General features: G+C 40.8%; 1 protein-coding gene and 1 pseudogene across 2 annotated transcripts in view; both read right to left on the bottom strand.

Annotated features, from left to right (window-relative positions):
• The window catches only part of PIGK (phosphatidylinositol glycan anchor biosynthesis class K), a 99,786-nt gene that overhangs the window by 44,204 nt on the left and 41,906 nt on the right, over positions 1 to 13,676 (bottom strand). The window lies entirely within an intron of this gene.
• LOC307103728 (nuclear prelamin A recognition factor-like) lies at positions 5,218 to 8,183 on the bottom strand (annotated as a pseudogene). The gene has a single exon. The product of its transcript is annotated as a nuclear prelamin A recognition factor-like (transcript).

The following is a 13,676-nucleotide window of genomic DNA, read 5'->3' as shown; positions in this document are numbered from 1 at the left end:
AGAAGAGTTTTTCAGAAAAATCCAGTCAGCAACAATTCCAAAAGTGAAGTCAATTGATCGTTCTTTATTATTAACTTCAAACCACTTCTCTAACTCATTTATATTTCTTGTTCTGGAAAAATTGAAATGTTATACCTAATTCTGAATATTATAGGGTATCCTTTTATTGAGAATTGTTTCCTTCTAATGAAATTTCAACCCCTGAATGTCAAAAGCCATTAAAGTCAAGTTGTGTTCTTATATCTAAGGTAAAAATAGGATTTCTCATATTCAGAGCAAACTCATTGACTTTATTTCTAGAAGTACTTAAGGTTTTACTATGTCTAATTTTCAAAGAATAAGAAAGAAACAAAAAAACTACCCTTAAACACTAAAATTATACAAGTTACATTTTAATAATTTTCTATAATTTAGAAGATATTTGTTGTACTAAAGAGAAATCATTATGAACATCAATTATTTTTCAAGCCTAAGTTAGAGCTTTCCCTATCATTAGATGTAAGATTTTAAATGTATGCATCATGTTTATGTAAAGCAGTAAGCGCAGTTACAACTCCTTTTATTACAAGGAGCAGAACTTGAGGGTGATACCTCTAAGCCAGAGATTGTCTATACTCATAACTTATTTCTCACATATAGCTCATTATTACCTGTCTCAATACCTTAAAGCAAAAGTGCAAATAATTGTCCTAAACCATGCAACTTTAAATCACCTAATAGAAATCTACTCCATCTGTCAACATATATACTCTTAGCACACATATCTTTGGTATAAAGAAATTAACATTTTAAAAATTAGATATAATTTTAATTCAACCCATTTCAAACTTCTCACCAAGTATCTGAATTTCTGACTGGCAATCTCTTTCAGACCAATTAAACCAGGTCCACGAAAGTAAATTCTCAGCCAGCATCCACACTTAGTAATCACATGACAAATTCAGGTAGTGTGAGATCATATACTCTGAACTCTTGTATTATTTTAGTTTGTTTTCACTTTGAGAATTCATGCTGGAAAATAGTAACATTAGAAGCTAATCCCATCAGATGAAGAACAAAGAGAGGCCTTAATATAGAAGTTAAAATGAGGTTGATCAATCTCACTGAAAAAAGACATTCCATAGCAATAGTAGCTGCACGCATCCCTTTGTGAAAGTACTTTCAGAATAATATGCGAAAATTTCATTAAAGTGAGAAATTTAGAATATCACTGAATTTGACAAGAACTTTGTATACATAAATTACAAACAGAGAAAGGAGAATAACAGATTTAACTATTAATGTTTGCTTTATGAAAAAACATAATATGTTCCCTTACACACATAAAAATTTAATTACTACTTATATTACCAAGACATGGCCAAAAGCAAATATGAATTTTTTCAGTCTGATTTTTCTTTATTTTTATGAGAAAATTAATTTTAAAATAAGCATTTAAATGAAATGTCCTCTCTCTTGCAGAAATATATCTATTGCATTTGTAATAAAATATACTTTAAATAATATTTACTATATCAATTTAATGAAAACTCATATAAATGACTTTACTTGCAGTTTTAGAGTTTGGCTTTATTAAAAATAATTTGTCATGAAATTTCAAATTATTGATTACCCCTGAAAAATCATAGTATTTCCAATTCACTCAATAGGTGTGCCTCAAAATTGATATTAATCATGAAGGCTATCACTAGCAAAGACCTCATGGCCCGTCATTTTTCCAGGTTCATATTTACCCCGCCCGCCACAATAAAATCTGTAGATGGTTTAATGCTAACAAATTGATATCAGAATGAGTATTATAAAAGACTGACAGGTTACAATAATGAAGTAATACTTCTAAGATAATTAACAGTAAGAAAAAAAAAACACAATGAAATAAGCATAAAGTCCTGAAATAGAGTTTTGTTTTTCTAATCAACTACATAAGTAAGTATGGAAAGGCCAGAATGGGAAATATGCAGCATGGATGATAAAAATGCCAACTGAGTTATATAAATAGAGCTATAGTGCACTAAATAACAATGGTAGCACTCCCACTGTAACCTTTTGCACTGGAAGAGAAACGTCAGCCTGGCTGCGATGATTTTTACATGGCATTAACAAAGTATGCTTATTTTATATACATTATCCCAAATCCTCACAATAACTCTGAAGGCAGAAAGTCGATCACCCTTTTCCAGATAAAATATCTGAGATTAATTGATATGCCTGAAAAGATAAAGCAAGAAACTAAACTAAATATGAACACAAGTTCATTCACTCCCATATCTCTCTACTATATCAAATTGCTTTAAAGGTTCCCTCTAGCACTGGGCGGAACAATCTGGCAGTGCCTCACCTATAGAACACTTGAAAATCAGGTAAGAAAGTATACCATGATTTCAACAAAAGGCAATTTCTGGAATGGGATTACAGATTTATATTATTAATGTAAATATCCTCTGCCCCTTGTTTCCCCCACCAGCTACAATCCTAAAGTGTTATATATAAATCAATTTTTTTAAAACTTCAATTGAGATTTCCCCACTGATAAATTATAAATAACTACTTTATCTTTATTACTAAGTAATCACCAATAATCTTGACATAAACATAAGATTTTTTGAACCTTCAATTTCTTATTAAGTATTTAACAATATGCAAACTATTTCTAAAAATATGCCAGAAGAGAGTCAATTTAAAAAGTCCTGTACATTTACCTATTTTATAACCAAAGTTCCATTATTACTAGGCTTATTAAAGCAAAACAACTTAAATATAGAAAGATATTTTTACTTTTTTAAACTGAATATTCAATATCAAAAGTCATTTTCTTTTTCTGTCAGTGGTGTGAAGAAACAAATATCATGATTTAGTTGGTGGTACATTCTACCTTCAATCTTCCTCATTAAAAAATGATTGCTCCATATATACAAATATGTAATGCTACTGCCACCTTCTGGTAAAATACAACTTCCCAATTCTTCACAGTATTCCAAATGAGAAACTTCCAGATATGAAATAACTACATTCTAATACTAGGTTAATAAAGGCAGAATAATTTTTGCAAATAGCCAAAAATATATTAAAAATAGGATTCTAGCAATAATTTTCATCAGTACATGTGATATGCTCTCTTGATAATGTTGAACACTCACTGAGCATGTTACTATACTTGAGGCACATAATTTAGAGCTATAAAACAAAATGAAAATTAATTCTCCTGAAGTGGAGTTATTATTCCCATTTTAAAGATGAAAAAACTGAAAATCAAAGAAGTCAAGTAGTTTGCCCAAGGTTACACATCTAGTAAAAGCCCAAGACTCTGAATTCAGGTTGATTCCAATGACCCTGACTTTGATTATTATGCTGTAACTAGAGGCCTAGTGCACAAAATTCATGCACAGGGGAGGGGTGTGTGTGTGTGTCCCTCAGCCCAGCCTGCACCCTCTCCAATCTGGGATCCCTCTCACAACCCAGGACTGCTGGATCCCAACTGCTCGCCTGCCTCCCTGCCTGATTGCCCCTCAGCACTTCTGCCTGCCAGCCTGATCACCCCCTAACCACTCTCCTGCCAGTCTGATCGACGCCTAACTGCTCCCCTGCCGGTCCGATTGGCCCTAACTGCCCTCCCCTGCCAGCCTGATCACCCCTAACTCCCCTCCCCTGCAGGCCTTCCCCCCCCCAACTGCCCTCCCCTGCAGGCCTGGGTCCCTCCCAACTGTCCTCCCCTACAGGCCTGGGTTCCCCCCAACTGTCCTCCCCTGCAGGCCTGGTTGCCCCCAACTGCCCTCCTCTGCCAGCCCGGTCACCCCTAACTGCTCTCCCATGCAGGCCTGATTGCCCACAACTGCCCTCCCCTGCCAGCCATCTTGTGGCGGCCATCTTGTGTCCACATGGGGGTGGCCATCTTTGACCACATGGGGGCAGCCATCTTGTGTGTTGGAGTGACGGTCAATTTGCATATTACCTCTTTATTATATAGGATATCCTCTAGAATGGCATTTAATAGGCATGAAATTGATTTAATTCATTTAGGACGTTAAATCTTAATTTAGTGGAGTAGAGCAATAATATTGTAATTAGTAAGTACACCAAAAGAGTCACCGAACATAAAAGCAAACCTTAAAGGTCCCATAATCTACTTTTCCATATAATTCAGACCTTTATAGCCCAAACATCCCAATGGATTAAGCTCTATTTTATAAATAAACTAGAGGCCCGGTGCACAAATTCGTGCATGGGTGGGGTCGACTGGCCTGCGGTGATTGGGGCTGATCGGGGCCATCTTGCGTGTCATAGCAACTGGTCGACCGGTCATTTGGTCAACCGGCTGTAATGGTCGCGTAGGCTTTTATATATATAGACTAGGGCAGTGGTCGGCAAACCGCGGCTCGCGAGCCACATGCGACCGACACCCCCACTTCTTCTAACACCACTTCTTCAAAATAGACTCGCCCAGGCCGAAAACCGACTTCTGCGCATGGGCCACAAAGTTTCAATCGCACTGTATGTGTGCGCCCACACATGGTATTTTGTGGAAGAGCCACACTCAAGGGGCCAAAGAGCCGCATGTGGCTCGCGAGCCATGGTTTGCCGACCACTGACTAGGGGCCCGGTGCACAAAATTCATGCACTGGGAGGGGGTCCCTCAGCCCAGCCTGCACCCTCTCACAGTCCAGGACCCCTCAGGAGATGTCTGCCTGCCGGCTAAGGCCCGTTTCCCAGGGGGAACGGGCCTAAGCCAACAGTTGGAAATCCCTCTTGCAGTCTGGGACCCCTCACTCCTTACTGCCCGCCTGCTTGCTGCTCCTTACCCCTCGGCTAGCTGCTCCTTAGTGCTGCCATGATGGCAGGAGCGGCTCCTGCCACCGCCACTGCGCTAGCCAGCCGTGAGCCCTATCTTTCTGTGTAGTTGTCTGTGAGCCAACTGCTCTCTTCCTTCTCATTTAGGGTGAGCAGCACGTGTGGGCAGAACACGCTGTTGTGGAACGCAGAGGGCTGCCTGGAGCTGAGGGGAGTGGCCAGGCCCACGGGGTGAGCGGTGGACACAGAGGACGCTATCTCACCCAATTGTGGGGCGGGCTGGCTGGACTTCATCTGCCTGACCCCACCCAGGGAGGGACCAAGCAGGGTGTCTGCCTCTCCATTCTCCATCCTTCCATCTGTGACACCTGTCACCCTTGCCAGGCCTTCCCCAAAGTGAGTTCAGCTCAATCCCTGAATGTAAAAGGGCACAGGTGGGGGGGGGGGAGGGGGGGCGGGAGGGAGCTTCCACTCCAGTGCCCCGATTCCCAGCAACAGAGCCTGGTCGACAGGACCTGATCTCAGGACGGTGGCCACAGCTGCAGAACATAGATCTGTTTCAAGAAAAGTTGGGAATGCAGACTTTTGTATAAGCCCCTATTCCAAAAGGTGGCAGTTTATTCACATTGTGGCAAAGACACCTTCAAGAGTAACCTAAGTGGGTAAAGTCAGGGCCAAGCCGGGCCATTTCCTCATCCAATCCCTCTGAGGCACGTGGACAGAACCAAGTCTCAGCTCTTCGCAGGACACTTCCGGGTGTTTTTTTTTTTTTAAGCCTAAAGGACAGTAGTCTGTCTCCATTATTGTTCTTTGGGATTTTTTCAATCTTACATTGGGGCAATCCTCTCAAGATACAATATTCCAGTTGCACCCATGTGACGACGACAGCGGCCCTCAGAGGGAGGGAGCCAACAGATGGGGAGCAGGAATTCTGAAAACCAAAGCGATGACAGAGATGCTAAGCCTTTCCTTCACGCATCTGACACCCTTTTCAGGCGGCCTGCAGGCAGGGCATCTGCTGGACCTTTACCACTTGATGTCCTGGCAGGCTGCCCTGGGTCCTGCTAGGCAGTGTGCAGGGCCACCTGGGCCCGGGGGGAGTCGCCCTCCCCCCTCGCCCCAGCCACTCCTAGTACAGCTCCTGCACATGGGCGCTGGTCTCTGGGGGCCACACCAGAATGGCAGCGTAGATGCCTTCTCTCTGCTGCAGCAGTGCCCTGTCTGCACACCCATTGTCTGCCTGGGCCCGGCCCCTGCCGCTTAGGCATGCCCTGCATAGGTCAGGACCTCCACGAAGTGGCAGGGGAACTTGCCCCACTACAGCTTCAGGACCAATTCTGGATGCTCCAAAAGCCGTAAGCAGCCTCAAAGTGTAACAGAACCTCTCCGTCCCTTTCAAGGGTGACCTCCTGGAAGTCTTTGTTCCTCAGGGTGCGGTAGGTGAGCACCCCCATGTCCTCATTGAACAGCTCCTTGGCCATGTGCCTGAAGATTTGTGCCTGGTACCCATTGGAGCTGGCACCTCGTGGAGCCTCACCTCCTCCTCCTTCATGTCTCTGAACAGAGTGTCCACAGCGGCATCATTCGAGACAAGGTCACTTTGCTCCATTATCTGGACAATTTCACCTGAGTTTAACATGCAGTCAACACCCTGGGAACTATGTAAAGCTGTGGGAACATCTTCTCAAAGGGCCTCTAGTTTCTTATCATAACATGGGCCACAAGGATGTGGAAAATCTTGCCTGGGGACAGGTTCTGCCATCTGGTGAAGTAATCCTTCACCAGAGAGCCCATGATCTGCTGGGGAGACTTGGCCGTGCAGAGGTGAGGGGTGATGGGGTGACCCAGCACGCACTCTGCATATTGGACCCAGCTGGGGCAGGCGGAGGTCAGCATGGGTAGCCGGGGCTCTTCCTCACGGTGCTGGCAGAACCGACGCACAAATTCCTTCTGACTTTTCAGGATGCTGAAGTCTGCAGCTATCTTCATGTCAAAGACAGTGCTCCCCAAGGCTTTTTAGGAAGTTGCAGAGCCTTCTGGATGCATCAGTGACACTGAGGCTGAATTTAGCAGCAAAATAAGGCAGATTGAGGACACACGGACATTGCCAGCACCTTGTGCTGTGAGCTATTACACTTCTTATTAAGGTTCAGAACATGTAAAAAGTCCTTGGTGTTCTGTTGAGAAACTTGGACTCTTTCCTCTGCCGTCACACAACTGTCACAAGCCAGGCAGTTGGTCAGAAATATCTTGGCATCAGCCAGCTTATGTTCTCCCTTCTCTCCGTTCTCCTGAGCCGGACTCCGGACGTTGACTGCGGCCTTCTCTTGGTCATTGGTTTTTGTTTTTTTACTACATTCCTTCCGTGTGCAGTGATCACACTTCATCTGGAGCAGGGCGGGTGGGGGCCAGCTCAAGTGACCTGGAGGAAGCACGGGGAGAGGAGTCACTGCTGGTCGCCCCTGGCACTGCTGGCAGTATCCTTTCTTCCTTGTGGAGTGTCTAGGGAGGGGAAGCGGCCGCAGTGCCTGAAGCCGAGTTCCAGGAGACCGGCAGCGCTGTCGGGATCGTGCCAGCAGCGCTGGTCCATTGGTGCCTGTCCTGTCCTCTGGAGATTGAACCTGCAGGACTACTAAGAGAGCCAGTCCCCAGTTCCACCCCACCTCCACCACCAATTGATTGGAGTCTGAGGGCCAGGAGGAGGGACCAAGCGGTCTGCCTTCCACCCACTCACCAGTCGCTGCTGCCACAGATTCGTCAGAGCCTGAGGGACCCCAGTTCCCCCGTTAGCCATCCCCTGATCAATGGGAGCCTGCGGGCCGGGGGAGGGACCAAATGATCTGCCTTCTACCCACTCACCAGTCACTGCTGCCATAGATTCATCAGAACCTGAGGGACCCCGGTTCCCCCGTTAGCCATCCCCTGATCAATGGTGCCTACTGTTTGGTCATCCGTCCGGTTATTTAGGTCGTGACGGCCCCTGGCTTTTTATATATTAGAATACTATGTCATTTTGAGATTTTTCATAGTTCAAAAATTCCAGGTTCTATATGTTTAGTGTTTAAATTAAAATTAACTTTGCTTTGATACAGTTTAAATATTAATAAACACTCATTGGAAATTACTATCCCTAGTAAACATATTTACTAATTTACATTAAGTGAGGTTTACTTATTCAAAGGAGCATAGTACTATGTTCTTCTATACCATTTACATATACTTATTCTTAAAAGTCAGAAAACAACTCAATGGATGTTTTTGTTAATTGTAGATAGTGAAATAAATTGCTTTAAAAAAATCTTCCCATTAAATGATCAACACATTATTTTGAAATTATAACAATAAGAACTTTATGTGTATGTAAAATGAGAAAATGGATAATATAATTATGTTTTGTTTTTTTATAAATCAAACTGGAGGCCCAGTGCACGGATTTGTGCATGGGTGGGGTCCCTCAGCATGGCCTGCGGGGATTGGGCCGAAACTGGCAGTCCAACTCTGCCTGCCACTCCTGCCTGCCACTCCTGCTCATCCCGGCCCCGCTGCGCCTGCTGCGGGCTTGTGCCCAGTCAGTCCCGAGAGAGGCTCGCACCGCTGCAGCGGCACTCACCAGCAGTGAGCCCTGCGTCTAGCACCCGTCGCAGCACTCCTGCTGTGGGATCGCACTGACCACCAGGGGGCAGCTCCTGCATTGAGTGTCTGCCCCCTGGTGGTCAGTGCGCGTCATAGTGACTGGTCAACTGGTCGTTCGGTCGCTTAGGCTTTTATATATATAGATAATCACAACCTAATTTATGCTCTGAAAGTCTACTTTAATGAAATCTTGAATAACTGACTAACTGAAGTGACTAACCTTTATAAATAACAATATAAAATAAATGGCCCAATAAGACACTTTAGATAACACAGAATTATACTTATGAGTAAATTCCTCACTTTGAAAAAAAAAAGTTGTATGTAGAATAGTAGAGGAGAAATCCTATTAACTATTGTCTGAGCCATTTTAGTGAATCTTTGGTTCATAAAGTTTTATAATCATATCAATTTACTATAAGCAATTTTTAGTGAATAGTTTAATCACAAACTTTCATATTTCTCACAATCTACTTTGCCCAACCCCAAAACAGATGTTTCTACTGATTATGTACTTTTAAATTTTTATTTCATTTCCTAGTAAACATTATAAATTATGACTAGAATTCATATGTTTAATGATACATTAAATACTGTAGGTCCTTTACAATTTCTTATAAATTTTGCTATCAGTTTGTTAATCTCCACAAAAAAAAAAAAAAAAAGCCTGCTGGGATTTTCATTGGGATTGAGTTGATCAATAACAGAACCAATAAGGTCCAAGAATGCAGTAAATATGAAAATTAATTATTCTATATTTGAGCAACAAATGGAAAATAAATTTTGAAGATATCACTTAAAATAGCATCAAAAACAAAAATTCTTGGAAATAAATTTAATGAAAATTGTGAAAGACATCTACACTGAAAACCATAAAATAACACAAAGAAAAATTACAGATCTAAATAAATGGAGAGATATGTTCATGGATCAGAGGACTCAATATTGTGAAGGTGTCCACACTCCTCAACTCAATATACAGAGTCAATCCAATCCCATCAAAATCCCAGAGGCTTTTATTTTTTTAGAAATTGACAAGCTGTTTCTAAAATTTATTTGGAAACACAAAGTACCTAGAATACTCAAAAGAACTTTGAAAAATAAAAACTGCTTTAGGAGTTAACATATCCTGATTTCAAAACTTACTATAAAGCTAAAATAATCAAGACAGTATAAGAGTGGTGTAAGCAGACCTATAGGTCAATGCAACTATAAAGTCCAGAAATAGACCCACACATATATGGTCATGTGATTTTTTTTTTAACAAAGGTATCAACACAACTCAATAAGGAATTCAATCTTTTTAACACATGGTGCTAGAATAACTAGTTTTGCATATGGAAAAAAATGAGCCTCAAGCCCTACCTAACAATATACTCAAAAATTAATTCAAAGTAAATCAAAGACCTAAACCTAAAAGCTAAAACTACAAAACTTCTATAAAAAAATAAAAGACAGTCCTTGTGACCTTGAGTTAAGGTTAAAAATCCTTGCAGAAAGGACATTAAGCATATAGAAAAAATTCATAAATGAATGGCATCAACATTAAGTCTACTCTTCAAAGACATCATACCTAATAATAGACAAACATGTAAATTGACCGTACCTCCGCTACACCACAGCCAATCAGAGTGAGTATGCAAATTAACCCAACTAAGATGGCAGTTAATTTGCATACATAGGCACCCAGCAGCCTGGGTCCCAGGAACTTTCTCGGCACCCAGGCACCCAGGTCACTCCGAGGTAGGCCCCGTATGGGTCCTGAGCAACCTGGGAAGGGCCTGAGCCAGGGGGCTCCTGGGCAGGGGCAGAGCCTGTGATCAGAGGGATCAGGGGCAGAGCCTGCGATCAGAGGGAGGCTTGGGGGGCAGGGGCGGAGCCAACGATCAGAGGGAGCTGGGGGGCCCCTACCCAGGCCCCAAGGCTTTAGGCCTTGGCAGGGGCAGAGCCGGCGATTGGAGGCAATCGGCGATCTGTGTGAACTACAGAGGAAACACCTTTTCTGACCACTCATTGGCTAAGCTCCCTGTATGCCACTGGTAATATTCTTAGTAACTTGGGTATAAGAATCCAAAAAGGTGATCTAGGGTTTTTCCACCACACTCTTGGAGAAAAAAACGAAGGTCCGCTGCTGGAGGGTTAAGAAATGTCATATCCTGCCCTAGCCGGTTTGGCTCAGTGGATGCCTTGGCCTGCCGACCGCAGGGTCTGGGTTCAATTCTGATCAAGGGCATGTACCTAGGTTGCAAGCTCCTCCCTGGCCGGGGCCCAGGTCAGGGCTCATGCAGGAGGCAACCAATCAAAGTGTTCCTCTCACATTGATGTTTCTCTCTGTCTTTCCCTCTCTCTTCCACACTCTCTAAAAATCAATGGAAACATATTCTCAGGTGAGGATAAAAAAAAAAAGAAAGAAAGAAAGAAAGAAATGTCATATTCTATGAAAGAGACATCTTGAAAATGCCTAAAGAAAGTTGTCATTTTTTCATGGTGAAGGGACTGGAGTCCGTGTTGATGAAAACACCTTGGTGGCTGCGGTGACTGGCAGTGGCTGCAGCAGCGGGGTGATGGGGCTGGCGCCTTCCCCTGATCAGCCCGGTCGCCTCCCACAAAGGGAGGCCAGACTGCAGCTTAGGCCCGTGTGGGGAGCGGGCCTAAGCCGTCAGTAGGACATCCCCTGAGGGCTCCCAGTATGTGAGAGGGGGCAGGCTCAGCTGAGGGATTCCCCCCCCCCCCACTGCATGAATTTTGTGCACCGGGCCCCTATTTAAGAAAATAAAAGGCAAGCCAAAAGACTAAGAAAAAATATCTGCAATACATATATCTGACAAAAAATTTATATCCAAAATATTTAAAGATATCTTATAATTTAGTGAAGAAAACTAATTTTTTAAATAAGCATAACACTTTAATAGACACTTCATGAAATATGTATGAATGACAAATAGCACATGAAATGGTGTTCAATGTCCTGTCATCAGGGAATTGCAAATTAAAATAAAAATAATATATTACTACATACCTACTAGACTAACTAAAATTAAAAAGACAATATTAAGTGTAATTAAGGATGTGAAACACAACTATTTGTAGAAATGCAAAATGGTACAATGACTATACACAGTAATGGTACCAGTAATGGTACAATTACTCTCAATTTTGAAACATTTAAAGATTTGTAATTGAGCTTATGAACATTTTAGGAATAAATTGAAAAATTAGCACAAAATTGGCATCTTATGAAAATTTAAAATTGATATTATTATTAATTATTATCTATTCTGGATATTCAAGACCTTGGATTTTTTTTCTTTTCAATTTTCTAGAGCTGTTGGCTTAAAAAGTATTTTCTTAAGATAGCAGATTATATCCTACTAGAGGCCCAGTGCATGATTTAAATATACACAGTCTAAGTCTGAACAAATCAGATCTGTTGTTTCCCTATAAAAGTAGCTGTGAAGTTTCTTATAAAGTTATACTTGCACTTCCACACGATCCAGTAAACCCACTCTTAGATATTTAATTCAAGTGAAATGAAAATATGTTTAAAGTGGCTTTATTCATAATTGCCAAAAACTGAGGGGGGCAGGCAAAAACAAATATCTTCTCATTGGTGAATGGATAAACTGTATCACATGTATTGTCCAGCAATAAAAAGGAACTAACTACTGATACATGTGACAACCAACAGGTATGGATCCAAAAATGCATTATGCCAGTAAAAGAAGCCAGATTTTAAAGCTTACAGAATGTATGATTCTAACTACACTACACTCTGGGAAAAGCAAAACCATGGGGACAGAAAACACCAGTGGTTTCCAGGGATATAGTGGGAGGATTGAGTCATAAGGAAATTTCTCGAGGTGATGGATTGTCATGGTGATTAAGTGTAAGCATTTGTCAAAACTCAGAACTGTATACTAAAAAAGGTGATTTTTATACGTAAATTATATTTCAATTTTTAAAAACTGAACATTCTGCAGTTGCACACAACAACATAAGTGAATTACAAAAGCATAATATTGGCAAAAGAATTAAAATATAATATTTAGGTGATATAACTAAAATGTAGAGCAAGACAGTGAATTCCATAAAAGTTAGGATAGTGGTTAACTTTGGGGGAGATAAGAGGGTAGAGATGAGATGGGGAAAGGGCACAAAGAATAGGGCAGCTTCAAGTATATCGTCATTGTTCTACTTTTTTTCAGGTGTTTACTTGAGTAGTTACTTTGTGATACTTCGTTGAGCTACATTTATATTTTACTTTCTTTTAAAACAAGCCAAGTAACTCAGGGTAAATTATAAAAGAATGATATAAAATATATATATTTTTAGAGATATAAGGCATTCGTATCTTGGCTATACCATTTATTAGACAGTATCTTAGCCTTTCTCAGCCTCAGTTTACTCATCTAGAAAAAAATGTATTCTGTTTTTTTATTGGGCAATGCCTAAAGAACTTAGACTTCCACATTTTGTAACACTAAAATGTGCCTATATTTTTACAGCGATAGGCTTGAGGTTATTTTCCCAATACAGTAAGGACAGAAAACTGGTAATCTGAGTAATTCTGACGTGGACTTATGACTAAATTCTAGAAAGCCCAATCTTTCGAGAGGGTAGACTGCTTATTTGTCTGCATACTTGTCAAAAGTCAACCTACGTATATTCAGATGAAGAACTTAGAATCAAATTATATAAGCCAGGATTATTACAATCAGTCCATACTTTACCTCATTTGTTCTTGGAAATAAATTAATAACACAATTAGTAAGACATATGCAAAATAAAGTGTTGTTACTAACTATATGACTGTACCTTACTTAATATCTAAGTTTTAGAAGACATATAAAAACAATTATTTCATATAGCTATTTTGGTCAATTTTATGTACTAAGTTATTCATCATATTAGATTTTAGTATAGTGTACTCTAGTACACAAAATATGAAATATACACAGTCTAAGTCTGAACAAATCAGATCTGTTGTTTCCCTAGTAAATGTAGAAGTAATATTTTTAAAGTATAACTGACAATTTTAATAGCAGCTACTGTATTAATATTTTTAAATTAAGATCTGAAAAAATACATACACATTCTAGCCCATAATTTCCTTAATAAAATAGTTTTCACAGTATCTGATCTCTCATGAGTATACTTTTCTCAAACACTGACTGTCATTCACTTTTGCATATAGATATAACCACATACAAGATAACATTTGTAACATCCTTGTAGAAATTCCTGAAGCATTTTGGGAA

Source organism: Cnephaeus nilssonii (genome assembly GCF_951640355.1).
Source record: "Cnephaeus nilssonii genome assembly, chromosome: 7".
NCBI lineage: Eukaryota > Metazoa > Chordata > Mammalia > Chiroptera > Vespertilionidae > Cnephaeus > Cnephaeus nilssonii.
This window is presented reverse-complemented; position numbering and strand designations above follow the sequence as displayed.